Source organism: Emydura macquarii, unplaced genomic scaffold, assembly GCF_026122565.2.
Source record: "Emydura macquarii macquarii isolate MOO-44397 ecotype Brisbane River unplaced genomic scaffold, CSIRO-AGI_Emac_v2 contig_2636, whole genome shotgun sequence".
NCBI lineage: Eukaryota > Metazoa > Chordata > Testudines > Chelidae > Emydura > Emydura macquarii.
Genome location: NW_027132773.1, coordinates 9,584,388 through 9,597,711, shown reverse-complemented (window position 1 = coordinate 9,597,711; position 13,324 = coordinate 9,584,388).

Genomic DNA, 13,324 nt, shown 5'->3' with positions numbered 1-13,324 from the left:
AATCCATAGTTACATGAAACAGGATTGGGGGAAAAACGTCTAAAAGGGATAGAATGCACCCTCAAGTTTCAGGCACAAGCTAGCCACTAAGTGACAGATTTTAGGAAGAAATTTCCTCTATGGGCAGTTTATTTCATAATTATGCATGTGGCAGTTTAGGGATGTATCTGTGTCAAATTGTGAGAATTCCATTTTGTTTTGTGAACACGGTTTGTGACTGTGACTTTGGGGAGAAACACATTGTGAATCAGACATCCTTTTTGTAGCAGAGACTTGACACCTGGTGGACAATTTATGTCTGAGAAACTGGTTGAACCATTAAGGGCCATAGACAATGAATGACTTTTCCCTACTGGAATAATGGGTTTTCTACCACCAGGGGCAGGGCCATTGACTTTGAATTGGTCTCTACATAGACTCCAATGGAGGTTGCAGCCTGTACCTTCCTCCAGTGCAGCATATGGGAAAACAGGGGGCAGAGTCAGTTTTAAAAGGGGTATTTCTCTAAGCAAGGAAGGCTGACCAATGCGAGAAGAAAGATTGTGTGACACACTGCACCCCCATGTTCATCCTTATAGTGTAACTTGTATTGTTTTTGGAATGCTCATGGCAAACTGAACATTACTGTTATAGTAATATATTTGTTGCAGTGTCATATGTAGGATTATGAGGCTCTGCTACGTAATATTCCCAAATATGTGTCTCATGGCTAGAGACAGATCTAGGCAGAGAACAGAGAGGCATTTTGCACCTTAAGGCTTGCATAGAAGAAACCCAGCAGCATTCCAGGAACAAAGGACTGGCCTAGATCTCAACAAAGGGATCCATAAGGTACCTCAGTGACTCAGGACATGGAGGGAGCCATACATGGACATTGTGTGTCACTTGATCCTCAAGGAGTGGTGGGGCGGGGGGTGAGGCCCTAGAGGCAAGAAGGAACATTTTGAAAAGGAGGGACAGTTTCCAATCACTCTCTCTTCTACTCCCATCTACAAACAACATCAAGCAACTGAAGCATTGATCACAGGGAGGGCCTGACTGGAGGCAGACTAGCCAGCCTGTGGTGACAGTCATCTAAGACTGTAAGATTGCTGAAAGTGTTAAGTTTAGTTTAGAATGCAATTTGCCATTTATTTACTTTTGATCAAATCTGACCTGCTTTCCTCTGACTTATAACCACTGAAAATCTTTCTGTCCTTAATGCATTTGTTTGTTTGTTTTATCTAAGGCAATGCATGTGGTTTAAGGTGTGTAGAGACTCCATTTGAAGTAACAAAGTAGGTGCATATCAATTTTGTTGCTAAATTGATGAACCAATGAGCTTGCAGTGTGCAGTGGGCAGCACTGAATATTGTAAGAGGGCAGTTTCTAGGTTTGCATCTGGGACTGGGGGTGGTGGCTGGAGTCATACCATTGCATAATCATGAGTGGCTGGCTAGATGCACTCATTCACAGAGGTAGGAGCAGGTTGCTTGCTGTAGGTTGTGCATGGGCTTACCCAGGAGTGGGAATTTACACAGCAGAGCAAGTGCAAGAAGGGCTCCAAGACTGAGGGGTTGGGGTGATGCAGCAATACACCTGTCCAGATTGCAGAGGGGAATGTCACAGATGGTCAGGCCAAGAAGGCCAGAAGGTTCTGCCTGGCTTCAGAACTTAAACTAAACCCAGGACTGACAGAGATGGTGAAATCAGACCAGCAGGATTGCATTGAAGAATTCAATGTTTTTCACAGATCTGTAACTCGCTCATGTTTTTTAAGAGTAAAGTGTTTGTGATAAGAAATACCTTTGCTAAGACTATGCTCAATACTTTATTACCATGTTGTCCCTGAATAGTGTAACTAGGAAACCAGAGTTCCCACAACCACGTGGGGAATGTGCCTTATTAACTGGGTGCTCAGGAGGGCTTAGGCACTGGTTCCAGGGTCTATGCAGCCAGACTGCTGAATCCCACTGCCCAAGAAGGGAGTCAGACACATGGTCTTCACATGGAAGTGCACTGGAGAGACTCAGAACAGTGATCTGTCACTCTCCAGGCACTTAGAAGCATGGGGGATTTAGCAGTTGGATCCAATCGCAACAGCCTGGTGTACATCCAGAGGGACTGGGCCAAGTTGTGACATCCATATCAGGGTTACTTGCATCTTCCATACCAAAAAATGTCAGAGGCAGAATAATAGGCAAGATGCCCAACAAGGTAATTCCTATGCATATAGACTGGTTTAAAATATGGGCAGGAAATAACATAAAATAAAAATGCAGACTGATACATCAAAATACCAAATATTTAACAGGAGGAATTCATTTAAATAGGCATCACAGTGCGGCCACGATCATCTATACATAAAGGTCCATAACTCGGTTTTCAGAAGTAGGGTAATGAATTCCAGGGTATATAAATCACATTGAAAATCGCTTCAGATCTCCAAAACCTCAATGATGTGACATTCAGAAAGAGAACGTTGCAATGTATTACAAAAAAGTGAATGGCTATGAGAAAAAAATAACACCAAAAACATAAGGAACCATAGAAGGGAGAATGGCACTTTTTATAAGGATAATGTAATATTAATGTGAACCCAGCCATTGCTAGGTGTAAAGTTTAGAGTTAAACTTACTGGGTTAGATCCTCAACTGGTGGAAACAGGCCTAGCTTTACTGAAATCAGTGGAGTGGCTTCCATTTACAGCAGCTGAAGATTGGCCCCCTTTTGGATATTTTCTTGCCTTCTTAATGCTGTCAGAATAGAGTACACGACATGAACCCTCAGTGCCCTGTGTGAATCTGATAAAATCATTTTTCATAAGGTAATTGCAAGCTTTTAGTGCTATTTGAGTCTTAGAATACTTAATGTGGTGGTTTCTAACCCACGGCACAGAAGGCAAGGAATAAGGCTACTTAATAAAAACACCTTGAGGCCGTAACACCATTCCAAGCTATATACAGGTATTTGTAAATGTAAGACAGCTCTCAGGTGGGGCCTGTGAATATGATGTGCTAGTGACATGTGTCACACTGGCTCAGCTGCCAGTATGTCAGGTCTTGGCACCAGGATTTCATTGCCATATTCAGTTCTGAAGGTGAGATTTCTAATTATAATCTGTTATGACAGGCAAATTGCCATTGACAGTATTTACGAGCAATTTTCCTCTGACTTCAGAAACGCTATAATTTGAGAGCAATTATTTTGAGGGAGGTGCATTTGCCAGTCTCCTGATATATACCACAATATAATATATGCAATTATCAGAAGCTTGAGAAAGAATTCCTCTCTTTCTTATCCATGCTGCATTGCTGGCACCAAAACACCTGAAGTGGTCAAATGGTAAGAAACAAATGTATTTTGGTCCAAGGGTGTATAATAGCAAGATTCGGCCTTGCAGCTTACTTAATACTGAGAGAGGCATAAGAAGTGCAAAATTTAATTAACTCACAGAGTTCTACGAAACACAGGATTCCTAGTGATTTTTTATTTTAATGAAAATATTGAACTATATTACTGCCTGTACAGGCATGTTGTGTTCATTTATTTTGCACAGCTGAAATCTCAAGAACAGGAACATTGTATTTACCAAAGTGAAAAGCCCAGATTGCAAAATGTGGGCCTACTCTTATTGAAGGCGATGGGAAAACTACTGATTTCAATGAACGAACGTGAGAACATACAAACAGCCATACAGGGTTGGTATGGCTGTTCATCTACCCAGTATTCTGTCTTCTGACAGTGACTAATAATGCTATTTCAGTCTTAGAATACTACATAAGCATAGAAGAAGCACATTGTGTATATCCTAACTTAATTTGGGTTCGATTTTCTGTGTGATCCTTCATTTCTCTTTAAATTTCCTAGTTTTAAGAGTCAAAATATACCATTAAAATAGAGATTAAATTGAGGCACATGCCTGAAATTGTAGTGAACAGTTGCTTCTATGACCACATAGTTCTAGCCACAACCCAAGGAGAGCCAGTGTGACATTAAACTGCACACAATACGTTTAATCTAGAAATTTTGCAGCCAGACAGCACTACAAAGTCAAGCTGAGTTTCCTTCTAAGGGTATGGAATTTGTTGCCCATTCCCAACAGTGTAATGTCTTGCATTTGCTGTTGGTAAGTTGCAACTTTATCTACAAGGAGCACTGAGAAAAAGGAAGCCACTTTGGTATGCTTGCAATAACTAAATTCACCTAGCGACCAACTAGACAGATTCAATACTAAGGGTATATGCATGAACTGAACTTGATTAACCAATACCATTGATATGGGCATTGTGGTAAGACCACTAGCGGGTCCTGGGTCTATCACTGGACAAATTACATCATCCTGTATTGAATCATTGTAATCATAATCAATAATTGGATCCTGAACTTTCAAGTCAAAAGTTACATTCATTATGTATTTCTTGTTTCCTTATTTAGTTTGGAAGGTTGCTATGATACATACTTCGTATTGTCCCACATCCTCATATTCAATTTTGTATAAGGTCAAACTACCTCCACTTATCAAGTTACCACATTTGGCTTTGTTCTTCCAGGTCCCATAAGGTACTTCATGTTTGAGGGAAGTTGAATTTGTTGGTGAAGAGATATAAATTTTACATCCTCCCCCCTTTGAGTCACCATCCAAGGGCAAGATCTTTTTCCAGCCACTGGATGGTAATGCGACTACTCTGGCTATTTTATATTGAAAGGTGACATCTTTCTCTTTAATTCCCTTAACTTGTCAAATAGGGTTGTGGACAAGTTCTGGATTAGAGCCTAAATCCACAATTTCCAGGAGATCATTTACATTTGATGATTGGACTATTAATTTGATGTACTTCCACCAAACACAATTAGCAGGAAGTTTGAGGGCATGAGTGGCAGTGCACACCCCTGCTCTATATTTTCCAGACATGCGTGGGGAAATATCATTTGTCCAGGCAGACAATGTAGTTTCTTTCCGTGTAGTCACTATTAATTTTCCCTGTTTCAGAGTATATTTCCAACCCAAAATTACCTCATATCCTTCCAATTTTAAATCAGGTGAGGTTGATCATTTTACTCCTGTCTCTCCCTTCCAACTCCAGACAATGTTTACCACCGCATTAGTACTTAAAGCATTTACAAGGTAAAGGAATGAGTCCAAAGAAGCATTTTCCACTGGTTTGTATGCATTTCTAAGGAAATCATATGGACTGGATCGATCGTAAGAGAGTCTCTTCCTCTCCTTTCTTAGGTGCATTTTGCTTTGAATGTTCAATTAACTGAGCATGTACATGTCGCTGTGTTTCTTGGTCTTGGGTGATTTGTTGTATCTTTTGCAACAGTTTAGTCCTAAATTCTTGATTTTGATTCAGTCTTACCCTTAAAGAGACGATAAGGATGTAGTAAATCAGGAATACCAGTGTCCACTTCATGGTGGTTGACTGCTGGGCTTCAGCAGCAATGATTTCAACTGTTGTTCACCTAGCTCCTAAGGAGGAAGCTGTTCCTGAGATTTGGACGATCGATATAACTTTAACTGATTAGCATTGTAAATTTTGTCTTTATTATGCCTGCCTCCTGTTATCCTAATTTTGTACACTGCTGACTTGAGTTTATTGATGATTCGGGATGGTCCAATCCATTGGTTACACATTCCATGCTCTGGTGCGTTGTAAGTTAACAGCATTACTTGATCGCCAACCTCCAAAGTATTCCCTTCTGGGTTTTGTCAAAGTAGGCCTTTGCCTTTTGTCTGGATTTTCCCAATTTTACAGTTACCTGCATGTGGACCTGATTTAAATGGTGTTGTAGATTTTGCATGGAAGGTATCCATTTTTATTCCCTGCAGTTGAGTTCCACTGGTGTGCCAGATCAAAGGTTCTGGTAATTGCATACTTCGGCCTGTCATCACCTCAAAGGGTGTTTTATCAGTAGATGCAGCAGGTGTTGCCCTCAATGCCATTAGAATTAAAGGCATGAGGATGTCCCAGTTACGTCCATTGGCATCAACTAGTTTCCTCAACATTATCTTTATAGTCAGATTGGTTTGTTCCACCATCCCGGATGACTGGGGTCTATATTGGATGTGTAGTCTCTGTGGGACTCCCATCAATTTAAGGCAGTTCTTAAAGCACTGTCCAGTAAAGTGTGATCCGTGATTTGATTCCACCTTTACAGTGATCCTCCATCGAAAGAAGCTTTGTTCTACTAGTACCCTGGCTGTGGCTTTTGCAGTATTGGCCTCTACCCACTTTGAAAAAGGATCGACAATCACTAACAGATATTGGTTGCCTCTCTGGGTCCTTGGCAGAGGACCTATGAAGTCAATCTGCAAAGCCATCCATGGACCTTCATATACCTGAGATTTTAATGGAGCATTTCTTTTGGATGGAGTAGGATTCGCTTGAGCACATGCCAAACAGTTGTCCCAGTATTGTTGCACATCCATCCTCAGAAGCAGCCACCATCCCACAGATGTAAGACATTGGATAGTTTTGTCCACTGCCTGATGTCCTCCTATTGGAGTGTCGTGAATCATATACATCATTTCCCTCCATAGGTGCGTTGGAGCTACCCACACAGGGGAAAGGACCTGCTATATACATCAAAACTCCATCCACTATCTGCAAATACTGTCCGTATCTGTGAGTGACCACTCTCCTTCTGTTTTGGAAAGCTTGGGTTACTCTCACTATGTCCTTATCTGATTTCTGCATCTCTTTTAAGTCAGGTATGTTAGTGTTTACAACATTAGTTGTGGACCAGAGATACTGGGATATTCTTGGTCTTTTTCATTCCAGGATTTCCCTGATCGGGCTCCTTTTCTGGCCAATTTGTCAGCCTTCCCATTTTCCATAATGTAGGGTTATAATTTACAGTGAGCCCTTATCTTTTGCACTCTAACTGGCTTTTCCAGAGTAGTGAGTTTTGCTGCTAACCGTTGGATGTATTTTAACAGCGAGGAATACTTAATAGGTGACCAGTCCGAAGATGTGAAACCCTTAGTTTCCCAACATGGTAGAAACTCTGTAAGAGAATTGCATACTCATGCTGAGTCTGAAAACAGACAGATGTTTTGATTTTGTAGTGGTGAGAACTGCACACAGTACTGCAATACACAAGCTACTGCTGCTAATTCAGCATATCATGCCGAATGTGGGGAGCTTGAATTTGCTTTCTCCCAAGGTTCTCCTTCTTCTTCCAGTGGAACCACATAGATTCCAAACCCAGTATAAGGTTTCCCTTCATGATAGTAACTAGAGTCATCCATAAAGAACTGGTACCCCTTGAAGAAACCTGCTTCCTGTATTAAGGGTAGGAAAAGCTTTCTTGCCTCCCCCCTTTGATGGGGTCATGCAGTATCTGGACACACATGTGCTTCCCCTTCAGACAGCAGGGCAGTTGGTAACAGAGATGGTGTCCTAACAGGTTTCACTGCAATATCTTTCCCTTGCAACAGCAATTCCCAGTTGGCTACGCGAGCATTTGAGACTTGCCCATCCTTTACCCTGCTGAACAACAAAAACTGAAGGGGTGTGTGCGATGAGCGTAATATGATGGGGCTGAGGCCAAATAGAAAAGAAAAATGTTGAATGGCTCAGCTAGTGGCCAACAAGTACTTCTCACAATTGTCATATTTAAGCTCAATTGATGACATTAGATGTGAGGCATAAGCCACGGGTCAGATTTTCCCATGCCTCTCTTGCAAAGCCACAGCCACTAATGCATTAACTCTCTCTGCCACCTCCAGATAATATGGTATCTCTGTATTTGGAGTGAGCAACACAGGAGCCTTGACAATGGACTGTTTCAACTGAGTTACTGCTTCCGCGTGTTGCTCAGTCCATTTCTAATGAACATTCTTTTTTAACAGTTGGTACAAAGGACCTGAAATGGAAGCAAAATTGGGAATGAAGTCTCTGTGGTACCCAATTAAACCCAAAAAAGGATCTTAAAGCTGTTGCATTCTGCAGTAGGGGAAATTTTTGTATTGTGTCCACTTTCTGTTGTGCTGGGGTTTGATCCCATTTTGTCAAAATGAGATCTAAGAAGGAGACATAAGTAGTCATTAACTGTGCCTTGGCAGGATTACACTTCAAGCCTGCTTCCTTTAAAATCTGAAGGAGCTAGTCAAGTCTTTCCAGGTGCTCCTTCTTGGTATGAGTTGCTAAACAAAGGTCATCTACATACTGGAACAAAATTGGTTTAGAAAATCATGATAGTACCTGGCTCATTTGTGCATGAAACAATGCCGGGGAATTTTTGTATCCCTGGGGTAAAAGATTCAAAGTATATTGAAACCCCTGGAAACTAAATGCAAATTGGTACTGGGAAATGCAGACTAATGGTTATGTCCAAAAGCTGCTACTGATATCGAGGACCGTAAACCAGGCTGCTTCTGGATCAAAGGATTTGAGAAGGTCTGGCATTTTGGCCACTGTAGGGGCACAAGTAGGTGTTACTTGATTAAGATGTCTATAGTCAATTGTGAGACGTCAGGAACCATCTGGTTTCCTAACAGGCCAAATAGGGGAATTGGCATCTACGTAGTACTCCCTGTGTTAGTAAAGACTAAAGTCTTGTCTATATATGGTTTGCCTTGGTCTGGGTAAGGATATTGTTTCTGGGCTGATACATCTCCTCCTTCTACAAAATTGTGACTGCCATACATCCACAATCATGTTTGTGTGTAGCAAATGCATCTGCATACTTGCGGAGCAAAGCTTGTAACTCAGGTTGGTCTGCGTACTTAGCCACTATTTTGTTCAGGTTATAGCCTTCTGGTTCTGATTCCTCCACTGGAGACACCATGCCACATTCAGGCACGATCACCGGTGGATAGTCAATTGCCTGCTCTGTAAAATACAACAACTAATTAATCAAGTCAACAACACATCCCTGTTTGTATAGGAAATCAGACCCTAGTAAGCTGTTTCTTGGGTCAACCAATTTCATTAGAGTAAAGGTATGAGTTTTTTGCAGGTGACCTATTTGTACTTTGATGGGTTTAGACAGTATGGTTATGACCTGTTTACTTGCAAAAGTTGATAGCATTTTTGTACGCCTTGAAGACAGAGGAGAGGATTTAGGATCTTTGACATGGATAATGCTAATCGTTGCCCCAGTATCTATAATAAAATTCATGTGATGGCCCCCTACCATTGCAGATACTGTGGGTCTCCCGCTTGCATCCCTGCCAAAAGGGGCTATGAGTTCACTTGGGGCCTGATGTCGTCATGCTGAGTATTCTGCAGACAAGTAGTCCACGGGTTCTCCGGCCATCTCCTCAGGGGTAGCCGACCCTGTAGGAGGGGAAGCTGTCTATTGGAGAGAAGAAAATAAGTCAATGGAGACCACGGGACAATCCGAGGGTACTGGGCCTTGGCCGTCCAACATCAACTCAGTTAGCTGTGTCCGAAGTTCCTGGATATCCTGGCATTGAGCTTCCAGAGTCTGCTGCATTACTTTAAGCATTGGCATGACCAAGTCCTCATTTCAGCGGGACAGTGGTGATCTGGATCCCTGCCGGCTTGATTGCAACAGGAGGCCCATGCCGACCTAATTTACCTTGGGAATGTGCCTTAGCCAATCAGGCCAATGCATCCTTGAAGGAAGTGTTATCATTGACATGCATGTTAACCTTTTCCTGCAAATGGGGAAGAGAATTATTGATCAACAAGCTAACATATTGTGGCCCGTCTATGTCCCCTCTCATGTGACTGTGCCAAGCTGCATTTAACGAAAGATGAAACTGATGTGGAGACTCATTAAGTCTTTGCTTTAAATTCAACAGCATAGCCACTCCAGCTTGTCCTGGGTGCCGTTTATGTTCCATTAGGGCTACTATTTCTTTAAAAGATTTCTCACCCACTTTATATTCAGGGGGTAAGGTACTCCATAACGCTCCATTTACTGTATGCTGTAGGATTTTAACCCAGTCTTCCCTTGGTAAGCCAAACACTTTTGCCATTTCCTGTACACATTGTGCATGTACTGCAACAGAAGTATCCTTTATTATTCCTACTTGCTTAGCCACCAAATCAAAGATCTTAATATCTGTAACTACTGCCACAGGATAATCTGAATCTGAATTTATGGTTTCCAGAGTTTGACTCCCCAAATCAGGAGATGGGGTTCTTCTCCTCTCCTGATTAATACGTCGTCATCAGAACTATCAGAACTTTCCTTTGAACACAATTCTAGGTTTGGGTCAGGGTAGCTTTCCATTAAATTTCTATGTTCCCCGCTTCAGGCTTCCGCACACTGGCACAGGACATTTCCAAGTTCCTGAAGAGGTGTAGTTGGGTGCTCTACAGATACACTGGGAGATACTAGCGTATACCAAGGGAGTGATCTTGGTCCACGAAATGCAATGGATCTAGGTAGTGCTCCTAATGATTATTCAAATAACACCAAGTGGCCACCCAAAAGGGCTAGATCTCTTAAACTATATGGTGCCAATGTAACATTAGGTGGGGGCGCAGGGATAGCATCCCTGGGCTGTTGTAGTGCTCTCTGTTGTAATCTAGAGATTACTATATCACAGGCACTAGCTGCTTGTGTCACTTGTAAAACTGCATCTTCTAATACCTGAACAATCACAGACTTCAAAGGCACATCCTCTTCTCTAATGAGGGCAGATACTAACAGAAGAGAAGATATCTCCTCCCCTTTTGCTCTGCTCATCTTATCCTGTACATCACCAGTCACCTCCTCTGAGATGATGTCCGACTCCTCCTCCTGCTGTGCCACTCTAGGACTTCCCTTTTCTGCTGACAGACTGCTTTCAACTGCTTTACCACTAGCTTCCTCTTCTGGCTCTTCTTGCAACTCCTGAGACGTAACATCTGACTCAGCTTCTAAAGGTACCGTGTCAGACTGAACTAACTCTCTCGCCCTACTTCTAGTAATTGGTCCTGCAAGTTGATCTACCTCCATCGGTTCTACCATACCAGTGGAGATAGGCACTGATGCTCCATCGTCCTCTAGCTCTCTCACAATTTGTCACCTCTCTGCTTACTCTCCCTCAAGGAGCTCACAGCTGAAGTCTTTTTAGCCCTGCTATACTCTGGTGATGACGTGCGCTGATTCATCTTCTCTCTCTCTAACATATCACAAAGCCTCTCCAACTCACTGATTCGGTCTAACAACCGACCACACTCTGATCTATAGTCATCTAGCGATCTTAGGCTGGCAGCTGCCCGTTCGTGCCAGCAATGAATTTTCTCATCTGCTTCCTGCACCTGATACCGACTTTGCTCTAACATTTTCTCCAACTCCTGTCCCTTTTTATCAATGGTTAATCGGTCCTCTGAAACTTCACTTAGCCGATTTGTTAGCTTCCGGTTAGTTTTCTCTTTCTTCTCCGAAGTTCACTGGGCTCTTCTAAGTAACTATATTTTCTTATTCAATTTCCGCCCAAGTGCACTACAAGCTGTCAGCAAACACTCTTTCATCTCTTTAGCCTTTCTTTTCTTTTGTTTTGCCTCCTGATTAAAAGCCTGACTCACAAAACCCCATGGATTATTATGTTCAGAGGTAATTTCACTGTCTCTTAGTTGTCCTAACCTCCTCTGTGTTCTTTAATGTATTTCCTGGCAAAATTTTCCAAAGCCATATTGCGGGCGATGCCCACAAACTCTACAGCTCTTGCCTCACTCATCTTAACACTAAATGAGCTCACTCATAATCCAAAATAAAGAACTTAAACTTAGATGTAAACCTTAAACTCTATAAAACTCTATTGGCTAGCCTAATTTCCAACACTTTAGTAACAACCACTATATTCTAAACTTTTAAAATCTCTAACTCCCAATTTGAAGGCGTCCCTTCAATAACAAAAGAAGAGATATTAAAAGGAGAAATAACACCCCTGACCAGTCTCAACAATTTATTTCAGTTACTTCAGACAAGTCCCAAAAACAACAGAAGGGTGGGGCGAGTTCCCTTCTCTTCCCTCAATGGCTAATGTACTCTTAGCTGATCGAGAGGTCTTTACCGAGTCTGGACCTACCAAACAGCCAGGGCAAGTTGTTGATATATGGATCTGGATGCAGCCTGGGAGAGTTATAGGGACTAAAAATACTGCGGTCCTTCTGGTGGCTTAAACAGGACAAAAATCAACTCTCCCACCGCCTCAAAATGTGGGCCACTGGGCCCGGGTGCTGCTGCAATTACTTCCACTTCTGGTATCTTAATATCAATACTCTTCCTACATTCTAAAACCCCTTAAATGCATGTACAACTTTTTCTTGCAAGATTAATTGCTACTCATAAACAGATGCTATAGTGCAGTGAAGAACAGAAAAACACTTCTGGGACCACTGCCAAGAAACAGTCAAAGGAAATAAAGTTTCTGGTGTTTCAAAGCAGCCTACCAGACTCATTCACAGATAGCTCTTTTTGCTCTCTAGCTCAGTTTACCTCAGGTGAGTCTCCCAAATACCTGGAAACACCTAGAATTCCTGTCACACACTCCTCAAGTCTCCTGCCTGGCTCGCCAGTCTGTAGCCTGGGTAGCCTTGGGTGTTCTAGTAATTTGAATGGGGTTATAGGCTCTCCAATTGATCTGATCAGAAGATAATGAGGTTCTTGTCCTGGAATCAGGCTCCAGAAGAGTTTTATAGGGACTCCAGGGTGCACGACAGGAAGGTTCACAGTGATAGCCAAATTTGTATAATTTTATAAACTTTTATTAAATGATATACAAATTACTGATTTGTAATAATCAAATGGATAATAATGTTATTTTAGAGACTCGTGTGATATATATATTTCTATGGTATGCTTTGGATTAATATACTCACACCCTTCCCTGATGACCTGATTGAGAGAGATATCTGGTTCCTCAACTCTTGAGTAGAGGGGTGAAATAGGCAATGCTCAAGGGCTAAGAGATATAAGGCTAAGATTAACATTACAAATAATACTAAGTATAAGTGAAGAACAAAATTTTAACACTAACTAAAAGAAGCTTCAAGAAGGCGTAGCTGACGATTGCGCCAAGTAACATTATTTGCCCCTTCTTATACCCTGAGCAATGTGGGTCCTCCTTCTAAGTCCAAACTTGGATTCTTCACCCCCAAATTATTAGGGTACATTTATTCTATAGGCTTGCAGGTTCATGTGTATTAATGACGTATCCACATCCTTTCCAGATGGTTCGTTTATCTCACCTTTGTTATTTCTGGCCCTTTTTGTGGGTTCTGTGGTATATCTGTGAAGTTTACTTGGGGCATAACCTGTGACTGCCTGCCCTGTTTCTATGCCTCCTAACTTATCTAGGGTAAAGGTTATAACCACATATGTCTTATCCTTTAACTCGTCATTACATATCTGGGCCCAAGGTCCTGAACATATG